Raw genomic sequence first — 10,254 nt, 5'->3', positions numbered from 1 at the left:
AGGCCCTCCATGCTGGAGCACTACCGCTGTGTCACGCTGCCACACATGGTCACCCACTCTGAGCATCATACTCTATAAGGCCCTCCATGCTGGAGCACTACCGCTGTGTCACGCTGCCACACATGGTCACCCACTCTGAGCATCATACTCTATAAGGCCCTCCATGCTGGAACACTACCGGTCACGCTGCCACACATGGTCACCCACTCTGAGCATCATACTCTATAAGGCCCTCCATGCTGGAGCACTACCGCTGTGTCACGCTGCCACACATGGTCACCCACTCTGAGCATCATACTCTATAAGGCCCTCCATGCTGGATCACTACCGCTGTGTCACGCTGCCACACATGGTCACCCACTCTGAGCATCATACTCTATAAGGCCCTCCATGCTGGAGCACTACCGCTGTGTCACGCTGCCACACATGGTCACCCACTCTGAGCATCATACTCTATAAGGCCCTCCATGCTGGAGCACTACCGCTGTGTCACGCTGCCACACATGGTCACCCACTCTGAGCATCATACTCTATAAGGCCCTCCATGCTGGATCATGCTGGATGCTGGATCACTACCGCTGTGTCACGCTGCCACACATGGTCACCCACAGCATCATACTCTATAAGTCACCCATGCTGGAGCACTACTGTGTCACGCTGCCATCACCCACTAGCATCATATATAAGGCCCTCCATGCTGGAGCACTACCGCTGTGTCACGCTGCCACACATGGTCACCCACTCTGAGCATCATACTCTATAAGGCCCTCCATGCTGGAGCACTACCGCTGTGTCACGCTGCCACACATGGTCACCCACTCTGAGCATCATACTCTATAAGGCCCTCCATGCTGGATCACTACCGCTGTGTCACGCTGCCACACATGGTCACCCACTCTGAGCATCATACTCTATAAGGCCCTCCATGCTGGAGCACTACCGCTGTGTCACGCTGCCACACATGGTCACCCACTCTGAGCATCATACTCTATAAGGCCTTTCTGTAATGGTCAGTTGTGTGCCCTCCTTGCAAGTCATATAGCCAGGAATGACTGATGGTTTGTTTAAGACCATGGTACTATGATTTTTTTTGTACTCAGAGGAGTTGTCTTGGTAAATGACACAAGTGTTTTTGTTTCAACAACAGGGCAGAACAGTGCAGCACAGCAAGCCAATAAATGTACACAGAGAGCTAACATTAATAATATGTATGTACAGTCGTGGCCTATAGTTTTGAGAATGACACAAATATTAATTTTTACCAAGTCTGCTGCCTCAGTTTGTAAGATGGCAATTTGCATATACTCCAGAATGTTATGAAGAGTGATCAGATGAATTGCAATTAATTGCAAAGTCCCTCTTTGCCATGCAAATGAACTGAATCCCCCCAAAACATTTCCACTGCATTTCAGCCCTGCCACAAAAGGACCAGCTGACATCATGTCAGTGATTCTCTCGTTAACACAGGTGTGAGTGTTGACGAGGACAAGGCTGGAGATCACTCTGTCATGCTGATTGAGTTTGAATAACAGACTGGAAGCTTCAAAAGGAGGGTGGTGCTTGGAATCATTGTTCTTCCTCTGTCAATCAAATCTCTCATTGCTCAAAGTGGAGGAAAGATTGACTTCATCACTAATTGTTTTTGTAAGAATTTTTCACAAGCTGTGTGCTAGTAGTTTAAACAGACACCTCGGTGCACACAGCTTGTCAAAACATCTCAGACAACCATGCATACCCCACAAGACATGCCACCAGCTTCTGACATAGTTTGATTTTGTCGTGAAACATCACTGTAACTGAGGTGTGGGCAGTGCAGTGGCCTGCCAGTGTTGCCACCGTGACTGAATGAATGTGTTGTATTGTCCTTGAGAAGGCTAGCTGCACTTTGATGAAGGAGAAGGAGGAGGAGATGATGTTGTGCTTTGCTGGCTCGGCAGATCTGCAGATTGCTGACTAGTAGGCAGTAAGGCAGGGTGCCGTTTTTTTTCCATCCTCTGCAGTTTGGGAAAGCACTATGATCACATCTCAAAATGGAAGTGAATCAGCTAAAAAAAGGAAAGGAATTTAAGCCACCTCATCTCCCTCCTAACCTAGCCGCCCCAAAACACTGTACTCAGCTCTCTGTCTGAATGATCCAGTGATCGGACTCCAGTGCCTCTCCATACATCAAATCCAACCTGCCCTCTGGCGGTGTAGAGAATACTCTCTGGAGATAAAACACCCAGCTGGGACCTTACCCGGAGCAGGTGTTGTGTCCGTGTGTGTCCAGCTGGCTGTTCCTCTGGTCTGCCCGGCTGAGGCTAACCCCCTGGGGGGGCTTGGAAGGAAGACCTACTAAAGATCACAGAGGCCCTGCGACCCCTTTCTCCTGCCAACTAGTCCCAGTTGCCTGGCAATGTGCTGTGATATTTCCTACCATAGCAGGAGAGCATCACCATCAAATGGCAGGGCTGGACCATTGACAGTCCTCTAGGATGTGGATCACTAATTTAACACTTTGATAACAGGTAGCCACTGGGGTTGGATGGGGGAGGCAATTTACTTTTGTCTCCTCAATCTGAGATATTAAACATGGTACACAGTGCCTTATGAAAGTATTCATACCCCTGGACTTATTCCACATCTTGTTGCGTTACAAACACAGAAATATCTCATTTACATATGTATTCACACCTCTTTGCTATGATGCTCCAAATTGAACTCCGGTGCATCCAATTTCCTTTGATCATCCCTTGATGTCGCTGCAACTTGATTGGAGTCCACCTGTGGCCAATTCAGTTGTTTGGACATTATTTAGAAAGGAACACACCTGTCTATATAAGGTCCCACAGTTGACAGTGCATGTCAGAGCAGAAACTATACCATTAAGTTCAAGGAACTGTCTGTAGATCTCCGAGACACTGTAGAATTGTGATGAGGCATATATCTGGGAAGGGTATAAAACAGTTTCTAGAGTGTGTTGAACGTTTCCAAGGACACAGTGGTCTCCATGATTGGGAAATTGAAAGAATATGGAACTACCCAGACTGCCTAGAGCTGGCTGTCCAACCAAACTGAGAAACTGGGCAAGAAGAACCTTGGTCAGGGAGGTGACCAAGAACTCAATAACCACTCTGACAGAACTACAGAGTTCCTTGGCTGAGATTGGAGAATATGCCAGAAAGACTCTATAGCACTTCACCAATCTGGGAGAGTGACCAGACGGAAGCCACTCCTGAAAAAAAGACACGTGACAGCACGGCTGGAGTTTTGCCAAAAGGCACGTGAAAGACTCTGGGAGCATAAGGCAACAGATTCTGTGGACTGATGAGACAAAAATGTAAGTCTTGGGTCTGAATGCATAGCGTTGTCTGGATAAAACCAGGCACAGCTTATCACCTGTCTAACACGATCCCTACCTTGAAGCGTGGTGGCAGCATCATGCTATGGGGATGCTTTTCAGCGGCACAGACTGGGAGACTGGTAAGGATAGAGGGAACATTGAATGGAGCCAAATACAGGAAAATCCTTGATGAGAACCTACTTCAGAGTGGAAACAACCTTAGACAAGGGCGAAGATTTACGTTCCAACAAGACAATGATCCCAAGCACACAGCCAAAGCAACGCTGGAATGGCTTCAGAACAACAATGTGAAAGTCCTTGTGACCCAGCCAAAGCCCAGACTTGAATCCCATTGAAAATCTGTGGAAAGACTTGAAGATTGCTGTTCACCGCCACTCCCCATCTAACTTAACAGAGCTTGAGAAAATCTGTGAGGAAGAAAACGACTCAAAGCTGTAGTCGCCAACAAAGGTAGCTCTACAAAGTATTGACTCAGGGGTGTGAATACTTATGTAAATGAAATATGTCTGTATTTCATTCTCAATACATTTGCAAAGATTTCTAAAAACATGTTTTCACTTTGTCATTATGGGGTATTGTGTGTAGATGGGTGAGATTTTTTTTTAGTTAATCCATTTTAGATTCAGTCTGTAACACAACAAAAGGTGGAATAAGTCAAGGGGTATGAATACATTCTAAAGGCACTGTATCATGCTTTTGAAATCTGGAAGTATTATTGGTGACATATTGTCTTGGGATTAACCCGTTTTTGTCTCCAATAATAGCAACATTCTCAGAATATCCCACAGTAAAGGAATGCTTGACACATCAGTGACACACTGTTATTGCTTCTAAGTATGGTGGCAGGCATTAGAAAGATATGGAATTGGCTGAGATTAAATGGATCTAGCAGTCAGCTGTGTGTGTCTGTGTGATATTGTGTGTACTGAGGCGTGAGAGGAGAGGCGTGATTGTTTTAGGCTGCTATAGCTGCTCCTCTATTAGGCTCTATGTTGTCTGATATTAGCTTCATCCCAAACATCTTACGAGGGGACAGACAGCGTCAACATCCACAAACTCACTGATTGCATCACATGATGCCATACTAGGTTATTGGTAAGGGCAGCCAGGAACTTGGCAAACTGTAGCAAAACACTTTGCAACAAACATTTTTTGCAGCTAAAACAAGTGTTTCTTATTGGACAAGTTTACATTAGTCCCTCCCCGTTTTGCTTCCATTTGGTTTCCTGTGAATACACCCCATGTGCTGGGTGGCTTGTTCGTAGGTGACTTTTAAATAGTCCATGTGTGAGACATAGTCATGTGACCATTTCCCCCATGAAACCAGTGTTTGTGTAAATCTAAAAAATATTTTCCCATCGGAATAATTTGTCTGTCTTTTTTGGGGGATTTATTTTTTAGAAAGGTTTATTCTACACTTCGGGAGGACTATAGTTAAGCTGCTTCGTGTCTGTTTATTGTGGTTTAACTACTCAGCTAATTGTCCCAGTGACTGTTGTTGAATGTTAATGTGAGAGGTTTTACCAACTGAGCAACTCATTGCTAATGAGTATCCTGCACAGGGAAAAGTTTTATAGGGGTGCATCTCTTCATTATTCCAGCACATACAGATGACGTCCATTTTCCCCTGCCCCTGTTCCTGCCCATTTGATACATTCTAAATCTAAACACATTTGACATATTAGTAAAGATTCATTGAGAATAGTCTGATGGGTAAAAATAAGATCACTTGATGAGAGAACAGCTGTGCAGCCTGAGGCAAGGAACAGAGCTCAAGCTTTTTTTGTGACTTTCTCAAATCATCAATAGCCTTTAGTTTCACCATGCAGCCTATTATGTTCTGATTTCTAACACATTCTTAGGTTTGTATCATTCACATCTAAGTTCCCCTAATAATTCTAAATCTAGAATATTTATGTTTACTTTTACGCTCAAAATAGCGACTTCATATGCACAATGGAAAAATATCCATTGAATTTTATTCAGCTAGGTTAAATTATATTCTTCTTACTATAAAACCATACAATATAAAAGACTGGCATGGGACTTATAAGCATATCTTGTCAGCTAAATGAACAAGCCTACATGGAGCATTGAGCATAGTCAGATAACATACAGTAGGCCAACTCATTCTGTTCTTCTTTGTATCATAATGTTTCTTTAGACCTGACTAAAATAAATATTGGATTTATTGTGATGGTCTACATTCAATTGATTGATTTCATTATTTATGAGACTTTTTAAATGTACAGTAGACGTTGCTAAGGCACGCTTTAGTTGCATCTTGTATGCTTGGATGCCTAAAGATTCTAAACGTGTTTGTTAATTAACGGTCAATTACCGTGATACCAGCAGTCTTTTGCATGACAGTAACTGTCTGACAAAATGTAATAACCGCCACAGTCCTTGTCACATGTTCGTGGCTTGCTATATAAAGCAGGCAGACGGGCATCGAGGCAATCATTTCAATTGAATGTTAGAATGGGCATAACGAGTGACCTAAGCCTCTTTGCTTGTGGTTTGATCATCGGTGCAAGGCGAGCTGCATCCAGTATCTTAGAAACGGCTGGCCTTCTGGGCTTTTCACACACAACAATGTCTGTGGATTACTGAGAATCGTGCAAGCTAACAGACTGGCCACAAACAGACAAATAGTGGTGCAGTACAACTGTGGTGTGCAGAACGGCATCTCGAAACGCACAACTAGTTGATCTTTGTCACGGATGGGCTATTGCAGCAGAAGACCACACCTGTTAAAAACAAGAAAAAGTGACTCCAGTGGGCACGCAATCACCAACACTGGACAAATGAGGAGTGGAAAAACATTGCCTTGTCCAACGAATCCCAGTTCCTATTGTGTCATGCTGATGGCAGAGTCAGCATCTGGTGTAAAAAGCATGAGTCCATGGCCCCATCCTGCCTGGTGTCAACGGTACAGGCTGGTGGTAGTGGTGTACTGGATTGGGGATGCACATTTGGTCCTTTGAAACCAATTGAGCAATGAACACCATAGCGTATCTGAACTTTGTTGCTGATAAAACCCAATAGAATATATTTTGGATGAGATGGGGCTCCCGAGTGGCGCAGCAGTCTAAGGCACTGCATCTCAGTGCGAGAGGTGTCACTACAGACCCTGGTCGGGTAAAGTCATGCGAAACATGAAGCCGCACCAATGTGTAGGAGGAAACACCGTCCAACTGGCAACCGTGTCAGCGTGCATGTGCCCGGCGCACCACAGGAGTCGCTAGAGCGCGATGGGACAAGGAGGCTCAGAGGGCTCAGAGGGCTCTATGTTAGTATTACCTTCCCCTCGGTTTCAACATTTTTGTATTTTTTTTAACATTTAACCAAACTTATGGGATGGGGTCACTGAATGATATCATTCACTCGACTTGCTGTTTGCGATTGTGAATTCTCTCACCCAGAGGCACTCGGAGAAAGAGTTTGGCAGCCGGGTGGGTCTGGCAGCCGGGTGGGTCTGGCAGCCTGAACCCTGGCTTCCTCTAATTTACAGGCTGGTGGTAAACTCTGAGAGGGAAAAGAGAGACGGCTGCAATACATAAATTGATCCGTAACCCTTCGCTCCTGTTAGCTTTCCCACAGCCAGGGTCAGTGTTGCTATGCACTGTTTGCCCCTGCAGAAAGCCCTGGTGTGCGTGGCTTGCTGTCGGTAATTTACAGCTGCCTGATAGAGGGAACAGGAGGTCTCACACGCGGAGCTATGTTTAAAACAGTTGGCATCATAGAGCTTCTGGTGAGCGGCAGCAGACTCCTTTCAGAATGCAATGATGACTCTTTAGTCTCTGACGGTGTTGAAAACTATGGCTGGAGAAATGTTCCTTGATCTGTGTCAGGCCACGAGGTATGTAGCCTCGGAGGTCTGTGCACCGCTGGGCTTGATGGGGCGAGCCTCTCAATGCCAGCCATAGAGAGTTATGACGATGCTAGCTGCTATGTTGAGGTTGGCCAAAAATTATTACTAGATTGCTTTGTGCCTGAAATTGTGCCACAAGAGGCAGGTCATGTTTTGATGGGCCTACTAAAGGTCTATGTACAATATAATACATTTCTTTGGAATTTTATTTTTTGGGGGTCAGGCACAAGGAATTTAATAGTGTTCGGCGTTGTCGTCGATGTAATAGTTTCAGGTTCATTACTGAACCATTGGTGTCTGTGGGTCAGAAAAAGAAAAAAACACAGCCTGTTCTCTCTGGCTGCAAGACGGTTTGAAGATAAGCGCCTGTCTACCTGTCTGCCTGCCAGTAGCCTACCTCTTCACATACAACCCCATCCTAATTTGAATGACATCTTCTGGGATGACAGTTAGCTGTTCCACTGTTCTCTTTGGTGAGGTCTATTCATTATGCTACTGACTGATTAAAGGAGCACTGAGATGAAGTTTCTCCTCAGATGTGAGTCCTTGAATGTCAACTGGAAGGCTACAAATCAGGCTTAAGCAAGACCAACAGGATGGATAGGAGAAGAGTTTCAGCCAGACATAAACATTTCTCTGCTGTAAATGACTGTTATTTGGACTGTTATATATCAAAGTTCTCCTTGATTATGGATGATCAGTAGAAATTTGTGGCCAATTACGTTCAGTGGCATATTTCATCCTTTTCTGTCCTCTGGCTGTTTGGGTGTTAAACAAACCCACCCTTATAGGCTACACATCAAGTCATGTGGTCAAAAATAACTCAATTTTAATGGTTGTGAGCATACGTACATCTTTAGGTGCTGGGCGAATAATTGATGTCTGGCAATCACATCATTTCTTCATTGTGGCCTCACAGGAAGAAAAAACAGGAAGTGTATCAAACACCTCTCTTTCCCTCCCACTCTCTCTTTCTCTCCCACTCTCTCTTTCTCTCCCACTCTCTCTTTCTCTCCCACCCTCTCTTTCTCTCCCACTCTCTCTTTCTCTCCCACTCTCTCTTTCTCTCCCACTCTCTCTTTCTCTCCCACTCCCTCTTTCTCTCCCACTCTCTCTTTCTCTCCCACCCTCTCTTTCTCTCCCACTCTCTTTTTCTCTCCCACTCTCTTTTTCTCCCACTCTCTCTTTCTCTCCCACTTAATCTCTCTTTCTCTCCCACTCTCTTTTTCTCTCCCACTTAATCTCTCTTTCTCTCCCACTCTCTCTTTCTCTCCCACTCTCTCTTTCTCTCCCACTCTCTGTTTCTCTCCCACTCTCTTTTTCTCCCACTCTCTCTTTCTCTCCCACTTAATCTCTCTTTCTCTCCCACTCTCTTTTTCTCTCCCACTTAATCTCTCTTTCTCTCCCACTCTCTCTTTCTCTCCCACTCTCTCTTTCTCTCCCACTCTCTTTTTCTCTCCCACTTAATCTCTCTTTCTCTCCCACTCTCCTTTTCTCTCCCACTTAATCTCTCCCTCCCTCCCACTCTCTTTTTCCATTTTTGTCTCTTTTCTGTGTCATCCGCAGCACATCACTCCGGACAGCTACTTCCCCTGCCTGAGCGACCTGTGCAAGGCATTATGGGAGGTGATGCTCAGCTATCACCGGACCATGCAGTGGCACGAGGAGCGTGACAAGGAGGACTCCGCAACCGCCACAGGTACACCTGTCCCACCAATATCTAGCCCATCCCCTTAATTCAGCACAACACGAGGCCTTTGGCTGACCAATAGCCCCTCCCCTTTAATTCAGCGTTGCACGGTCCTCTCCCCTTTAATTCAGGCAAGCAACCACTAAAGCCCTTATTCACTGTCCACCCTCTAACCTCTCGTACTTCTATAGCCCTAATTCCCTTAATCTTAACACACCTAAAGCCCTGATTCCCTTAGGCTTAATACACCTAAAGCCCTGATTCCCTTAGGCTTATTACACCCAAAGCCCTGATTCCCTTAGGCTTAATACACCTAAAGCCCTCATTCCCTTAGGCTTAATACACCTAAAGCCCTGATTCCCTTAGGCTTATTACACCTAAAGCCCTGATTCCCTTAGGCTTATTACACCTAAAGCCCTGATTCCCTTAGGCTTATTACACCTAAAGCCCTGATTACCTTAGGCTTATTACACCTAAAGCCCTGATTCCCTTAGGCTTATTACACCTAAAGCCCTGATTCCCTTAGGCTTATTACACCTAAAGCCCTGATTCCCTTAGGCTTAACACACCTAAAGCCCTGATTCCCTTAGGCTTAATACACCTGAAGCCCTGATTCCCTTAGGCTTAATACACCTAAAGCCCTGATTCCCTTAGGCTTATTACACCTAAAGCCCTGATTCCTTTAGGCGTATTACACCTAAAGCCCTGATTCCTTTAGGCGTATTACACCTAAAGCCCTGATTCCCTTAGGCGTATTACACCTAAAGCCCTGATTCCCTTAGGCGTATTACACCTAAAGCCCTGATTGCCTTAGGCTTATTACACCTAAAGCCCTGATTCCCTTAGGCGTATTACACCTAAAGCCCTGATTCCCTTAGGCGTATTACACCTAAAGCCCTGATTGCCTTAGGCTTATTACACCTAAAGCCCTAATTGCCTTAGGCTTAATACACCTAAAGCCCTGATTCCCTTAGGCGTATTACACCTAAAGCCCTGATTGCCTTAGGCTTATTACACCTAAAGCCCTAATTGCCTTAGGCTTAATACACCTAAAGCCCTGATTGCCTTAGGCTTATTACACCTAAAGCCCTAATTGCCTTAGGCGTATTACACCTAAAGCCCTAATTGCCTTAGGCTTATTACACCTAAAGCCCTGATTGCCTTAGGCTTATTACACCTAAAGCCCTAATTGCCTTAGGCTTATTACACCTAAAGCCCTAATTGCCTTAGGCTTAATACACCTAAAGCCCTGATTGCCTTAGGCTTAATACACCTAAAGCCCTAATTGCCTTAGGCTTATTACACCTAAAGCCCTAATTGCCTTAGGCTTAATACACCTAAAGCCCT

At 45.2% G+C, this 10,254-nt stretch overlaps 1 pseudogene; it reads left to right on the top strand.

The window, feature by feature from the left end:
• Positions 1–10,254, top strand: part of LOC118399001 (syndetin-like) — a 143,001-nt pseudogene that overhangs the window by 113,297 nt on the left and 19,450 nt on the right.

The sequence above is a fragment of the Oncorhynchus keta genome, chromosome 20 (assembly GCF_023373465.1).
Source record: "Oncorhynchus keta strain PuntledgeMale-10-30-2019 chromosome 20, Oket_V2, whole genome shotgun sequence".
Taxonomy (NCBI): domain Eukaryota; kingdom Metazoa; phylum Chordata; class Actinopteri; order Salmoniformes; family Salmonidae; genus Oncorhynchus; species Oncorhynchus keta.
This window is presented reverse-complemented; position numbering and strand designations above follow the sequence as displayed.